This window comes from Macrobrachium nipponense, chromosome 43, assembly GCF_015104395.2.
Source record: "Macrobrachium nipponense isolate FS-2020 chromosome 43, ASM1510439v2, whole genome shotgun sequence".
Lineage (NCBI taxonomy): Eukaryota > Metazoa > Arthropoda > Malacostraca > Decapoda > Palaemonidae > Macrobrachium > Macrobrachium nipponense.
This window is the reverse complement of record NC_061104.1, coordinates 50,516,548-50,531,481: the sequence shown is the minus strand read 5'-3', so window position 1 is coordinate 50,531,481 and position 14,934 is coordinate 50,516,548. Positions and strand designations below refer to the sequence as shown.

The following is a 14,934-nucleotide window of genomic DNA, read 5'->3' as shown; positions in this document are numbered from 1 at the left end:
CGAGCTGGAGATCTTGCAAAATCCTCCACAGGTGAAGAGGATCGAAGCCTACTATGAGGCGAGAACTCCTGCTCCCTCCTGGGTTTCTTGATATCCACTTCCGGCTCTTCTGGAAAAACTTCCGGGCTGGAAGGAAAGGCGCAAGGAGCCTTCCAGGCTCTCTTCAGCGGTCGCGATGAATCCGAGGCGCTCCATCCTCTTCTAGGCGAAGGTGAGGAAGAAGAAGAGAAGCATTGGCGCAATACCTCCTTCTTCGCGCGAACAAGGGCAGCCTGGGTACGAACATCAGGATCTACCGAGGGGACGCCTGATCGGTGGGAGTTCTCCCTAACCTTCCTGCGGCTGTTGACTTTCCTCCTCCACTGGGACTGGGAGTCTGGAAGAGGTCTAGGCCTGGAAGCATTAAGGAGCCGATCAGACGCACCCTCCACTGCACTGGGGTCACTGCACAATTCACCTTCACTACTCTTACCTTGCAACGAACGAATCTTCTTCTCCATGCTAAGGATCGTGGCTCTCATGGTTGCCACTTCCGAAGTCGTATCTTTAGGTTCGATGCAGGGCGCAGGAGCTGAAACTGGAGAAGGTTCTAATGCTACAACAGGATTGTCTACTTCTACCTCGCTAATACAAGACTTACTAGAACTTCTAGACGAAGCTTTTCTCACCCTGTCTTTCTCCAACTTCCTCAAGTAGGAAGAAAGAGCCTTCCATTCACCCTCATCCAACTTCTCACACTCATTACACGGGTTAACAAAAGAACATTCTTTCCCTCTACATTTCAAGCAAACTGTGTGAGGATCTACCGTAGCTTTCGGTAGCCACTCACCTTGCATTCATCCATAGAGCACACCCTAAACATAGAAGATTCTTACCTCTATATCAGACATCTTGAAATCACAGAAAAATCCAAATCAATATCCAAAAAACAATCCACAAGTGCGTATGCCAAGCCAACAAGATCAGGTACTTCACCGAAAGTCAGTCCAAATAAATCCAAGGCAACGAGAATCGAATAAAGCTGTCAGGAGGTAACAACCACAGGTGTAGTCGTCACCGGCGACAGAAAAATTCTGGCTGGAAAGGGAGATTGGTTCTTACAGCCGCCACCCAGCGGCGGGTAAGGTAGATCACCTGACCTACCTGTCGCGTGTGCCGCGAGTTTTGAATTCTGTTCGTGACGTTCAGGAGGACGGTAAAGCTAAGTATATATCTGACAGGAAAGTTCATGTACAAAACTAGGCTTCACTAAGTGATCTGATGAAGCTAGCATTTTTATTCACTCTAGCTTCTGCTTCATGTGTAAGCCAGAGTCACAGCCTTTGCAAGCTAAGTTACCCATACTGAGAAGTATTTTGGAGTGAAAGCGTCTTTGCCTTTTTGATTTGATAAACGTAGCATCCTTTTTGTTTTCAAGAAAGTACAAAGCTTCAGAGCTTTCGGGTAAGATTTATCTACCATACCAAGAGCTCACATGGTATTACTGGGCCAAGTTCAAATTGTTTTGTAGAGCAGCAAGAAACTTTACCTTGAATAACTATTCAGGCTATTGGAAAGCAATTTTTAAAAACAAAACTAATTTCTGGGCTCGGCCGTGTCGCTCTGTGAAATACCCATTACAGTACTTGAAGGCAATTTCCCTCCCACCTAGCTTTTTATTGTAGCTAGTCCTGACAGCATAAAGATTGGCCAGATCTGCCACAAGAGGCACTATGGAAACTGGATGTAACCACAGTCTAGTGGCAATGATTTAGTACTTTGTATGAGAACTGCACGTATGCTTTGAGACTATTTTAAAGTACGTTACTGAGTTTTTATATGAAAAAAAATTACTTTTTTCATTATTTTAAAGTACTGAGTTTTTGTATAAAAAAATTATTGTTTTCATAATATTTTACCTCTTCCTATGTTCAGTATCAAATTTTAATTTTTACAAGTTTAAATCTCTGGAGGACTTTTTAATTTTTTTTTTAAATTTTTAGCTGGCTTCCCATCCACCTTTGAAGCTTAGTCTTGCAGTTGGAACACCTCAGTCTATTGTGGATAGTTCTTATGAAGTACCAGAGCTTGCAAAGTAAGAAGCTAAATTCTTTACTTAAGATTTACTTAATTTTAGATTGTTATCCCAGTGTAAAATAAGTTACTGCATGACTTAAAAAAGGGATTTTGACGTAAGGAAAAATCTATTTCTGGGCGATTGGTTCGTGTCGCCAGCGAAATATTCTTTAATCCATTATTTCTAAGGTAAATGTACGAACACATACCAGAGAATAAATAAAATAAAGAAAAGGTCAGTACAATGACTCGCTCACCCTCCAAGAGGGAGTGTCGGTATGAACACTATGGCGAGTGAGACCACTACCACGAACCGCTTGCCAATAGAAATCTCCCATACAAAATCCCCACTAGAGGGGAGCCGACCCACAGAGTGGGCAGCAACTACTACTACTCCATCCCATGCTGCCGACTGCTGCGCCTCTGGTGGCCATCCTGAAGTTAGCAGACAATCTTGAGCGATGGGATGGGCAGGGCGGGATTTCGCTGGCGACACGAACCAATCGCCCAGAAATAGATTTTTCCTTACGTCAAAATCCCTTTTTCTGGGCTCAGTTCGTGTCGCTGCGCGAAATCGTACCAGAGAAATAGCACAAGATTGTAAAGAATAAAATAAAATAGACAAAAAGGGTCTCAAATAAAAGATAACATAAAATAAAGAAATATAATTGCTAACAGATATACATATACACAATGATACAAAATAGAAATATTACTTAAAATTAACTTAATGTTAATAATATTTCTTAAAACTAACTTAAACTTAACATATATATACAGGGCTTACATGGAATATATGTTGAGATTAGTATCTGTGTATAGTTATTATGTACAAAGAAATCCAAAGCAATTATAACAATAAACTGAATAGAACAAACTTCAATAATAATATAATAAAGGAACTGTATATGGACCTTAGTATAACAAAACCCGTAACCATTGTAAATACGAGTGTCCCCTAGCATAAAAATAAGGGGATCACATCAAAGAGATTATTATATACAATCAATTGTGAGTGACCCTAGCAAAAAATAAGGGGCACCCACTATACCATCATAAGAGCAGTCTAAGACTCAGGTAAACGTAGATGAACATGGCAGGTATAGACGAACTGTTGGGTGAGATAGGTAGAAAGGAGGACTGGATCTTCTACTAAAGATTAAGCAGAGTCGGGGGAAACTATGTTACCCGCCGCAACTGCTGAAAATTTCAGAGCTTCCAAGGACTTTAAGTAATGACGCTTAAATACTGTCGGCGATTTCCATCCAGTATATTTTTTCAAATCATCGAAATTCATGTGTTGGAAATAGTTAATTGAGGTGGCTACTGCCCTGACATCATGTGCTTTAGGGAAGGAATCAGGATTGGCTTGCTTAATAAAGTACAGGATCTGCTGCCTGATGCCTTTAATAGATAAAGTACCACCTTTTTCTCTCTTAAAGAGAGGACCCGATGAGGATGAGGAGGTCCTGGACAGAAAAGGCCGTAAGGTTGATACTGGGCAAAGAGAAATATCTTGTGGAAGGGTACAACCTTCCATGGTTCCCACCTCATCAAAGGATCTTCATTCTTGCTATAAAACTACGTTCCGGAGAAAGTAGAACTTCCCCTGTGGGAAGAAATTCAACATGATCCGGATCCCTGGATAATGCCGACAGTTCTGAAATTCTAGCTCCTGAAGCCAAGCTTAATAAAAATAGAGTTTTTCTTAAGAGCATTATAAATGAACATGTGTTATTATCTGTTTCTGAAGCCAGCTTTAGAACATCATTTAAGAACCATGATACTGACGTAGGCCTCACAGAAGGTCTAAGTCTAGCACAAGCCTTGGGAATAGACGAGAAGTAAGAGTCTGTCAAGTCTATGCTGAAACCAAATTGAAAAATCTTTTTCAAGGCTGACTTGTTTGTCGTAATAGTGCTAGCTGCTAAGCCTTTTTCAAATAAAGATCTGAAAAAGGATATAGCTGAATTGATTGTCATGATTTCTAATATCTGATTCTCTCAGGAAGGTTGCTAACTTTTTGACTGCAGCATCATACTGTCTCAAAGTTGAATCTCTTTTATCAGATTCCAAGAAGAGAATATTTTGAGGATCAATATTCGCATCTCTTTTAGCCGCAAACTTCATGAAATCCATAAAGTTAGGGTTTTGAGAATTCCTGAGGAAGCGAACACAGTCTTCGTTTGCACTGACTGGGAGAGCCTGGGATTGGGAATTCGAAGAGGACGAAGACCCAGTTCCAGAATGAGAGGGTACCAATTGCTCTTCGGCCAGTCTGGGGCTACTAGAGCCACTTGACCCTTGAACGTCCTGAGTTTGTTCAGCACCTTCAGGAGAAGATTCACTGGAGGGAAGACATAAATCTTCTCCCAGTTTTGTTCCAGTCTATGGACAGGGCGTCCGTGGCATAGGCCAGAGGGTCCAGGTTGGGGGCCACATAACATGGGAGTTTGTGGTTCGCTTGGGATGCGAATAGATCCACTTGTAGACCTGGAACCCTCTGAAGTATCCACTGGAACGAACTGTTGTCCAGTGACCATTCCGGACTCCAGAGGAACTGATCGGGATAGAGCATCTGCTATGACGTTTCTCACTCCAGCTATATGGGTGGAGGAGAGGTGCCAACTGAACTTGTCCGCCAGGGAGAAGATGGCTACCATGACATGATTCAGATGACGTGACTTGGAGCCTCCTCTGTTTACACAATGGACTACCACTGCGCTGTCTAAGACTAGCTTTATGTGGGAGTTCTTTGGCGGACGTAACCTTTTTAGAGTCAAGAACACCGCCATTGCTTCCAGTACGTTTATGTGAAGCTGACGGAACTGGGGTGACCAGGTTCCTTGAACCTTCTTGAACTGAGAATATCCTCCCCAACCGCTTAATGAAGCGTCCGTGTGGATGGTAATCCCCGGAGGAGGAAACTGAAGGGGTACTGATATTGACAAGTTCTTGACTTTCGACCAAGGGCGTAGACGACTCAGTAGAATCTGAGGGACTGAGGATAATTTGTCCCTGGACCTGACATTTGCTCGTGAGCGCCAGATTCTGGTTAGGTCTTTCAGTTTGGCTTTCATCAAGATGTTTGTCACTGATGCAAACTGGAGTGAGCCCAGAATCCTTTCCTGGGTTCTCCTTGAAGCAAGTTTGTGTCCTAGAAATTGCTTTACTGACTTCGCTATTTCTTTCCTTTTGGCTGATGGAATCGACAGAGTATGAAGGAGCTCAGCTCCTGTAAAGCCTTGGAAGGAAGCTGGAGAGTTTGCAGGAGTAGAAGATCCAGTGGCGCCCAAGGGAAGCCCTTGGGCGTCCAACGTACTCACCTCGACCAACAGGTCGTCAACACCTACCATCGGTTCAATATTTAAGTCCAGTGTCGCGACTTCCGACGAGATGTCCTGGCCTGGTTCAGTCAACGAAGCGGCGAGCTGCTGCTGAATTGCCGCCATAGTCGGGGCTGCCTCTGCTGGGTCGACGTAACCCGTTGACTTGCCGCCGGGGAAGATCAGGACCGCCAACCTCTTCTCAAGGATGTAGGGCTGTCCCTTGGCGGCGTTCTTGCCAAAACCGCCGACCCAAGCCCGCAGGGTTGCCAGGGCGGTGTCTCTAACAGCGGGAGCCTGGAAGAGAGGGTATTTGTTAGTTTTTTTTAAGTTTAAACTTAAAATTAAAACTTAAGTAATAGGTTAAACTAAAATTATAGAGGATGCGAGATCCCATATAAAACAAGCTTAAGTTTAAGATAAGAGATTAAAATTAAACTTAAGAACTATAATCTTGTAGGGATTAGCTAACGGAGTTGGAAACTTACCAGTCTAAGAGCTGGCTCACCAGATCATAGCAAATCGTGCAGGTCTCGTGAAACCAGACTTGAAGGTTCCCGTGCGGAGTCGCGCATGGAGCATGGGATCTGCAGACTTCATGCCCACAGGGGTCCTGGAGCATGGCATTACATCCCGGATGCTCACAGTTGGTGGTCTGTAAGTGAAAAGATACATGAGCATCCTAAAAGATATCACTTACAGGCTAGAGGTTAAAAGAACTCCGCTGCATGCCGGAGCGCGAAAAAATTTTGAGCATAACCCCTCCCTTATCGCCTGAATAGGCTATAACCCCGGAGAGATCCGGTGTGAGCAGGCAACGGAGGGATGGCTTAAGGTAGCTTAAATTAAACTTAATATAGTTTAAATTAAATACTAATTCTTAAACCTATAGACATCGAACGTACCGGACTAAGTCCGGTGCGTGGCGGAGTTCGTGTCGCGATATCAGCGCGACGGAGTGGTTAGTAAAGACCAACTGTATGCCGCAGTCCGCCCGTCAGGGTGAACTAGCACCTTTCCACGTGGATGCCGGAGCTCCGGTAGATAAAGAGCACCAGTAAGGTGGGAAAGGGCGAGAGGGCAAACAGACTCGCGCTAGCAACGGAGCGACGGAGTAGACGAACGGAGGGGGGAAAAAGGCCAGTCCCCCCCCTTAGTCATCCGAACGTGCCGAGAAGCTAGAGAGGTCGAGTCCAGTCTGGGTCTGCCCAGCCCCCCTACTCCCTCCGCCTAGGGAGAGAGGGAGGCAGGCCCGGGTATGTGGAGCGAGCGTGGCAGACCAACCCTCCCCCCTCCCCCGGCCCTATGGAAGAGCGGGAGGAGGGAAAGGTGACTGGACAGGCGTCTGGCTGCTCCGTGATCACGTAGTGACCACGGAGCGGTAACATGTAATTACAATTAAACAATACCGCCTAGGATAAAACAACCGACTAATCAGAGAGATGCTATAGAGAAGCAACCGAACTGAAGAGCGGAAGCATAGTGGTGGAGACCAATAGAACATAACCTAGGACTACGTGAAGCCAGACGCCGTACACTAACATAAAACATAAATAATCAAAATCACTAAACGTAAGAAAGAAAAAAAATAAAACAGTAGGAGAAAAAATCCAGGAGTGTACGACTAACTCGAAAGAAAGTCTACCACTCAAAGCTAGCCGGGGCCGATACTAAGAGCTGTGGCTAGGGTCTGGATGGAAGATGCCTACGCAAGGTGGAAAAGACATGCATGCATGACATAAACCCAGTAGGCTGTACCCTTAACATAAAATGGATAACTAATAATAGAGCGTAACGAAATAAGGGAAGGTTCTGGGTATGGAAGACCAAGAACGAACCCGCCACGAGGCAGAACCATGCTGCCATACTTCCGACCTAGAGCTCGTATTTATACCTAAAAAACGGCAAATACTGACTCAAGGCCGGAAAAAACCAAATAGCAATAATCACTGATTACTTAACTTAGCTGCTGCGATGGCTGTACGCTCCATGACGAATAAATCCAAGAAAAAGGGCACAAAAACACAGAGCAAAAAAGGGCACGTGTATCTACTGTGCGCTAACTGAAAAGGATGGCCACCAGAGGCGCAGCAGTCGGCAGCATGGGATGGAGTAGTAGTAGTTGCTGCCCACTCTGTTGGGTCGGCTCCCCTCTAGTGGGGATTTTGTAGTGGGAGATTTCTATTGGCAAGCGGTTCGTGGTAGTGGTCTCACTCGCCATAGTGTTCATACCGACACCCTCTTGGAGGGTGAGCGCGAGTCAGTTGTACTGACCTTTTCTTTATTTTATTTATTCTCTGGTATGTGTTAGTACATTTACCTTAGAAATAATGGATTAAAGGATATTTCGCGCATCGACACGAACTGAGCCCAGAAAAAACTAAAATAATTTGATTATATACAACATAGTGTGATACCCAGTACAGTACTGTAGCAAGTTATTTAAAAAAATTTTAGTTTGTACTTGTATTTCTATATAAATGTGTTGAGAACACAGAATTACTTACTGACTTAATAATAAGTAAATGTATTTTGTCTCAGATATGTGGACTTTGTGTCTCTAATGGGATATGACTTCCACCTGTTCCAATCTTACATGCCTTTCACTGGCCATAATTCTCCACTTACTCCAAGTTTGAATGAAATTGGCCTCTTATCAACATTAAACATAGAGTGGACTGCAAATTATTGGATAGAAAAAGGAATGCCAAAAGAAAAGATTGTCATTGGAATCCCTACATATGGACGTACATGGAAGTAAGGCGGGACCTGTATTTTATTTGTAAACTACTATACTAGGAGTTTGTGATAATCAGTAAATTTATTCTGATCTATAATATTGTACTATTTTAAATTAAACCACCAATTCTGACTAAACTTGTTAGTACATAATTAATACATATCCTGACCACTGTATTTCTCGCCATTTAAGAGGCATGTATAATTTGGCAGCACATTTAGGAAGAATTAAAACACTTTGTTTTGACATTAGAAACCTATCACATTCAGCTTACTGTGAAAAATTTGAGATGTGCACAGTTTTAATTTGTCTTGCTTTTATGTTGTAGATTGCTCTCAGAAGACTGGTATAATGTTGGTGCCCCTGCAGTTGGATCTGGAATACTAAATGGAGTGTTGTCATATACAGAAGCCTGTATTTTGTCAAAGAGGGAGCGACACGTTATTTTGATAATTACTGTCAGGTACCATACAGTGTACGGGAGAGGGACTGGGTCTCATATGAAGATAATGAAAGTATCACAGCCAAAGTAAGTTTATGTATTTTGATAGTTTCTGTGTTCCTCACAGTTTGACTTTGAAATTACATGCTTCTTGTGCTAAAGTACAGTACTCTTTAAATTAGGAACTTTGGTTATTTTTTCTGGTGTTTTTTTGCTCTGTCTTGCTAGCCAGGTACCTTGCCCTTAAGTATTTTAGCCCTCACAAGCAAGCCCAAATGTACATTAATAGAACCCCATGACTGGGCAAACTTTAAAGTCTGCCCATTAGAATAAACACACACATCAGGGAAAAGAGAAAGATTTGGAAATGTTCATGTAATAAAAAAAAATTCAAAAGTTTTCTGCACCTAGCACAGGAGGTTAAAAGTGAATATGTACCGTATTTCCAACCATGTCCCGTGCCTCTTTGCCAAGACAGTGGTGCTTCATCTTCTCAGTGGAGGCCTCTTTTAGTCAGGTATTTTTATCAAGTTATAATACTACAATTATGTATTATTTAAACAGACAACCCAGTTAACAGTCTTAAGTCTCCTAATGTCTGCCTGAAGAGTGTTCTTGATATGTTATTCAATTAATTACTCATTGAACCCCATAAGGGGGTAGTGCTATCAGTGCACCTCATGTGGTGCACAGTAGGCATTACCTAAGGTTCTTTGCAGCATACCTTTGGCCCGTAGCTGCAACCCCTTTCGTTCCTTTTACTGTACCTCCTTTCATATTGTCTTTCTTCCGTCTTACTTAACACCCTCCCCTAGCAAACTCCTATCAACCCTTGTACTGTCAGTTTTTATTTCAGCACTGAATGACTTCATAGGTCCCAGTACCTGGCCTTTGGCTTAAATTATTCATTCAAACTCATTGAAAATGTAATGATTACTAAACTGAAAAAGTGGAAGATCTGTCAGTTTCCTTATAATTTTTACTTTTGAGCTGACACTTAACATTTTTCATCATTCCAAAGCTAAAGAGGCACTTGGCAAAAAGGGCAAAGAACACCGCATATGACTGGAATTTTTACCCCAAAATTTCTATGATATTAATATGTAATGGAGTAATCAGATTGACTGGAATTTTTACCTCAAAATTTTAATGTTATTAACCCTTTACTGCCGACTGGACGTATTTTACGTCGACATTTTTGTCTCTCGTGTGCCGACTGGACGTATTTTACGTCGACTTACAAAAGTTTTTTTTAAAATTCGCGGAAAAATACTTATAGGCCTACCAGCCTAAAACTTTTGAATCACGCGCCTTGGGGGATGCTGGGAGTTCACGGATCAAGGTGTTGCTTTGTTTACAATCATTACGCAGGCGCGCAAGCGCGAATTTCTTTCTTGCCGCACTGTGACACATCTCGGAAATTATTTCGTCACTTTGACATAATTTTTGTACCATTGTAAATTAGCCGTTACATGAAGTATTATATATGAAAATGTGCGCATTTTTATTTAGAATACAACAATAAAATACTCATGATTGTAGCTTTTATCAGTTTTGAGATATTTTCATATAAATAACGATAATTGCCAAAATTTCAACCTTCGGTCAACTTTGACTCTACCGAAATGGTCGAAAAACGCAATTGTAAGCTAAAACTCTTATATTCTAGTAATATTCAATCATTTACCTTAATTTTGCAACTAATTGGAAGTCTCTAGCACAATATTTCGATTTATGGTGAATTTATGAAAAAACTTTTTCCTTACGTCCGCGCGGTAACTCTTCCGAAAAAAATCATACATGTGATTGTGGTAATGTTTGCACCATTTTAAAATTAGCTGTTATATAAAGTTTTATATATGGAAATGCGTGCAATTTTACGCACAATACAACTAAAAACCACCCATGGTTGTAGCTTTTATCAGTTTTGAGATATTTTCATATAAATAACGATAATTGCCAAAATTTCAACCTTCGGTCAAATTTGACTCTACCGAAATGGTCGAAAAACGCAATTGTAAGCTAAAACGCTTATATTCTAGTAATATTCGAGCATTTACCTTTATTTTGCAACAAATTGGACGTCTCTAGCACAATATTTCGATTTATGGTGAATTTATGAAAAAAATAACATTTTCTTTACGTCCGCGCGGTAACTCTTCTGAAAAAATCATACGTGCGATTGTGGTAATGTTTGCACCATTTTAAATTAGCCATTACATAAAGTTTTATATATGAAAATGTGCGCAATTTCATGTAGAATACAACTTAAAAATAATTGAAGGTCGTAGCTTTTCTCATTTTTGAAATATTTGCATATAAATATTTCAAAAATGCACTTGTAAGATAAAACTCTTACAGTCTAGTAATATTCAGTCATTTATCTTCATCTTGAAACAAATTCGAAGTCTCTAGCAAAATATTTAGATTTATGGTGAATTTAAAAAAAAAATTTTCCTTCCCTCCACGCGCGGATTCTCCGCCACAAATCTCCGAAATGTGTACGTCTCATTCTCGGAATATTTGCTCCGTTTCATATTAGGCATTTCATAGAGTTTTATATATGAAAATGTGCGCAATTTCATGTAGAATAAAACGAAAAATATTTGAAGGTTGTAGCTTTTCTTATTTCCGAAATAATTGCATATAAAAAATATATATAAAAAAGTTCGACATTCGGTCAACTTTAACTTGTCAGATATGGTCGAAAACTGCAATTGTAAGCTAATACTCTTACAGTATAGTAATATTCAATCATTTGTCTTCATTTTGAAAGAAATTGGAAGTCTCTAGGACAATATTTAGAATTATGGTGAATTTTTGAAAAAAATATTTGTTTACGTCCGCGCGTTACGAATTCATGCATTATTTTGTGTTATATACCAAAATGATCGCAATTTAGTGTACATTACAACGAAAAAAAAGTAACTTGTTACCTTTAACCGTTTTGCGCACAGCGTGATTTGAATACAATTATATATGAAATTTTGTTTTTGCGCTATCATTTATCGCATTATTTATATATGATAATGATAATTTTTTTCATTTCTGATGGTTGCATACTAAACTTCAGCCAATGACAAAAAGAGGAGCCAAAAATGAACTCTTAATCTTGAAAACTAAGCGCGCTGTGATTTTTTGAAAAAAATATTTTTTCCTCTTCCGCACTCACTCTGAAACACCTCCGGCACACGGGAGACAATTTTTTTTTTACCGCTTTGGCGTTTAAGGGTTAATATGTAATGGAGCAATCAGATTGACTTTTCTGAGGTAAATTTTTCTTTTCACAGGCCAACTTTTCTGAGGTAAATTTTTCTTTTCACAGGCCAAATGGGTTAAAGAAAATGGCTTTGCAGGTGTGATGACATGGAATCTCAACAGTGATGACTGGGTAGGATTATGTCATGGAGAGAAGTATGAATTGCACAATATCATTAAAAGTATCATACGCACACAGTAAGGTCCAAAAGAGCTTAATCCAGTCTTTTTGTTTGCATTTTTCATTGCATTCCAGGTATGTATAATTCCAGAATTTTAGGTATTGAAAAATGTTACTGTATATGTTCAAAGTTTTATCATAAGACTACTCTCAACTGAAGCATGCAAAATACCTTTCTTTGCTGCTATATCAAGTTATTCTTGATTGTTTAAAAATTTATGGAGGATATTTAAAATGTAAACAGTGGTAAAGAGTTTGTGTTATGTTTAATTTGAATAGTTTTCCATCAGCATTATTCCTGACTTTTCCAATTGGAGCTTAGCACCTGTGGTGAAAAGGGACAATTCTAGTCCTTTGATTTGCACAAGGTACTTTTTTTTGGCTCCATTGTTTGTTAGTATCAGAGTTGGTTGGTTGTCAAATAAGATTATGTATAGTACTGACATGCACTAATCACCAATCAGTAAAGGTGAATGCCACCTTTTTGCTGTTATAGGTATCTTGTTTTATTCTGTAGCCCCTGTATGGTTTTTCATCTCTTGCGCAAAGTACCTAGGTTTAGCATTCACTTATTTTGCTTTTGCTGTTGAAGCCATACGTAAAGATTTTAAAGAATCTTGTTAAAGTTATGTATGGCTTTGATAGAAGTCTGACAAGCAAGAATCAATTTCCCTCAGCACAAAAGTCTTGATATATCCTACTTTGTTAATCCTTTTTTTGTGTTATTTCTTCCATTCTCAATAGCCATTTGAAGATAATCTCTGCCCCTTTACTTTAAGCTGGATTCCCCATAAAATTCCATCCACACTTGGGAATTGATGTTCCTGCTCGTGAAGGTAGACACTACTATACCTACTGGTGCTTGTAATGTAGTATGGACAAAAATAAATTACAGTATGTTCATACTTTGAGGTATATTTTGATCATGTATAGGTCACCTCATTGCTGTTTTTATTCCACTTGATTAATTGTATATATACATAATACTTCTAAATATCAACAAAGCCACTGTTTTCTCTACTGCATTGTACAAAGGATACTATAGTCGATTCATTTAAGGTAGATTCTTGCGCCTACGAGACGTTTGTTTGGCGGCCTCTGATTGGCTGGTAGCGGGAGGCAGACTGCTCGCTCAGCGGGTCATATTTTCGTTTGTAGCTTAGAAAACTAGCAATATGTTTACATTTCTTCATTTATCTCACGTTTTACAAAAGATAGGAAAGTTTTTGGTCATACCTAAGGATTCAGTATTAAATGTACAATTAATGAATCTTTTCCTGAAATCAATAAGTTAAAATACAAAGGAATTACGAGTAGAAGTGAAGGGAGAAACATTTCATTCTTTATACCTGTTTTTATTCATCATCGGATTTTGCATAATTCACGAGATCAAGATAAAATAAAATCTTGTGTTTTAAAACAATAAAATCACCCTGAATACGCTGGTGCTTTCAGATTTTAAATACGTGTAATATGTAAAGAGAAAATGAAGAATATGTCTTATTATGTTGCATCCGTGCTTGACTTGGTTTGACAGTAGTGCCGAGAGACGCAAGATATCGTGGGGCTGGTCCTCTCAGCTAGAGCTGTTGGCGTGTTGGCAGTTGCCAATTGGCGATGAGAATTATTATGTCATTACATTTTCTATAAATAAATGCATAGAATTCCCATTATGACTTTCGAACATTTTTACTAAAATATTATATATGTCCGTATTTCTGGACATATCTGATAAAAGAAAAGTAAATAATCAGATGGATGCATCTGGGTGTTGGCTTCAATTTAGTCTAAGTGAGAAATGTACATGCTTTATGAGGCTCACTGATAAATAACAGAACTTGTTTCTCTGGCCAATAACATCAAAAGCTTATGGTTTTCATATGTTCACTCAATAAACAAAAGTACAAATGTTTATTTCTTACTATAAAAGTTTGTTGACGATGTAACGAATATAAATACTGTCTTTTTCAGAATTGCTTGAGTTACTTTTACACCAGAATGTTTATCTCCTTTATATACATGTTACACTTGACAACATGTCTATAACAATGTTTAGGAAAAATTTGCTTAGTTTTCTCCTGAGGTAGTTGATTATTCTTGAATCACTTAATTCATACCTGAGTTAGAATAGCTCCCGTAACCGTTCCCACAGCCCTGCATAATTGTATATATATATAGTACATGTAGGATAATGAGACTAATCAGAAGACTGTTATATCATCATCTTTTTATACAAAAAGAATGGAAATTCATGCAGATATATTATGTCATAAACACAAAAGAAACTCATACACAGTAGGCTTACATTGGTATGTCATTAGGCTATCGATATGAACAAAAAGAAATTAAAATTTTACAAATTTTTCTTACGTCATCATTATTTAAAAAATAAATAAAGGAAAATCATGCATATATACATAGTCATGTCATTACCTATTGGAACAAAAAGAATGGGAAATTATAAAGATACATTGATATCCCCTTTTCTATTAAAACCAAGTAAAAAGAATTTATAAACAGATATGTACATTGTTATGCCATTAAATATTAAAAAAAAGGAAACTCATATGGATATACTGTAGTTATGAAATTGCCTATCTAAAAAATGGAAAACTATAGAAACACTGTTAGGTCTTCAACTTAAAAAAAAAAAAATAATGGAAAATCATTGATATATATCATCACTGTCAGTGTCATCCTCCCTAATATCAATATCATCACTGTCAGTTTCGTCATCCCCAATGTCAATAACAAAACTTTCAAACATATGCTCTCTAGCAACATCTTTCCTCCTATAATCATCTTCTAATTTCTTAACGTGGTGAAAACATTTCTTCCAGTGTTCTGTTGTAACTTTGTCTATCGCCAGTCTCGTAAGCTGCTCAACAGTTTTCAAAGATTGATTTGCATTAGTTATTTTTTCTGATATCCC

The 14,934-nt window shown here is 39.2% G+C and overlaps 1 pseudogene; it reads left to right on the top strand.

The window, feature by feature from the left end:
• Positions 1 to 13,144, top strand: part of LOC135213733 (chitinase-3-like protein 2) — a 239,599-nt pseudogene extending 226,455 nt beyond the window's left edge.
• Positions 13,145 to 14,934: the final 1,790 nt, after the last annotated feature.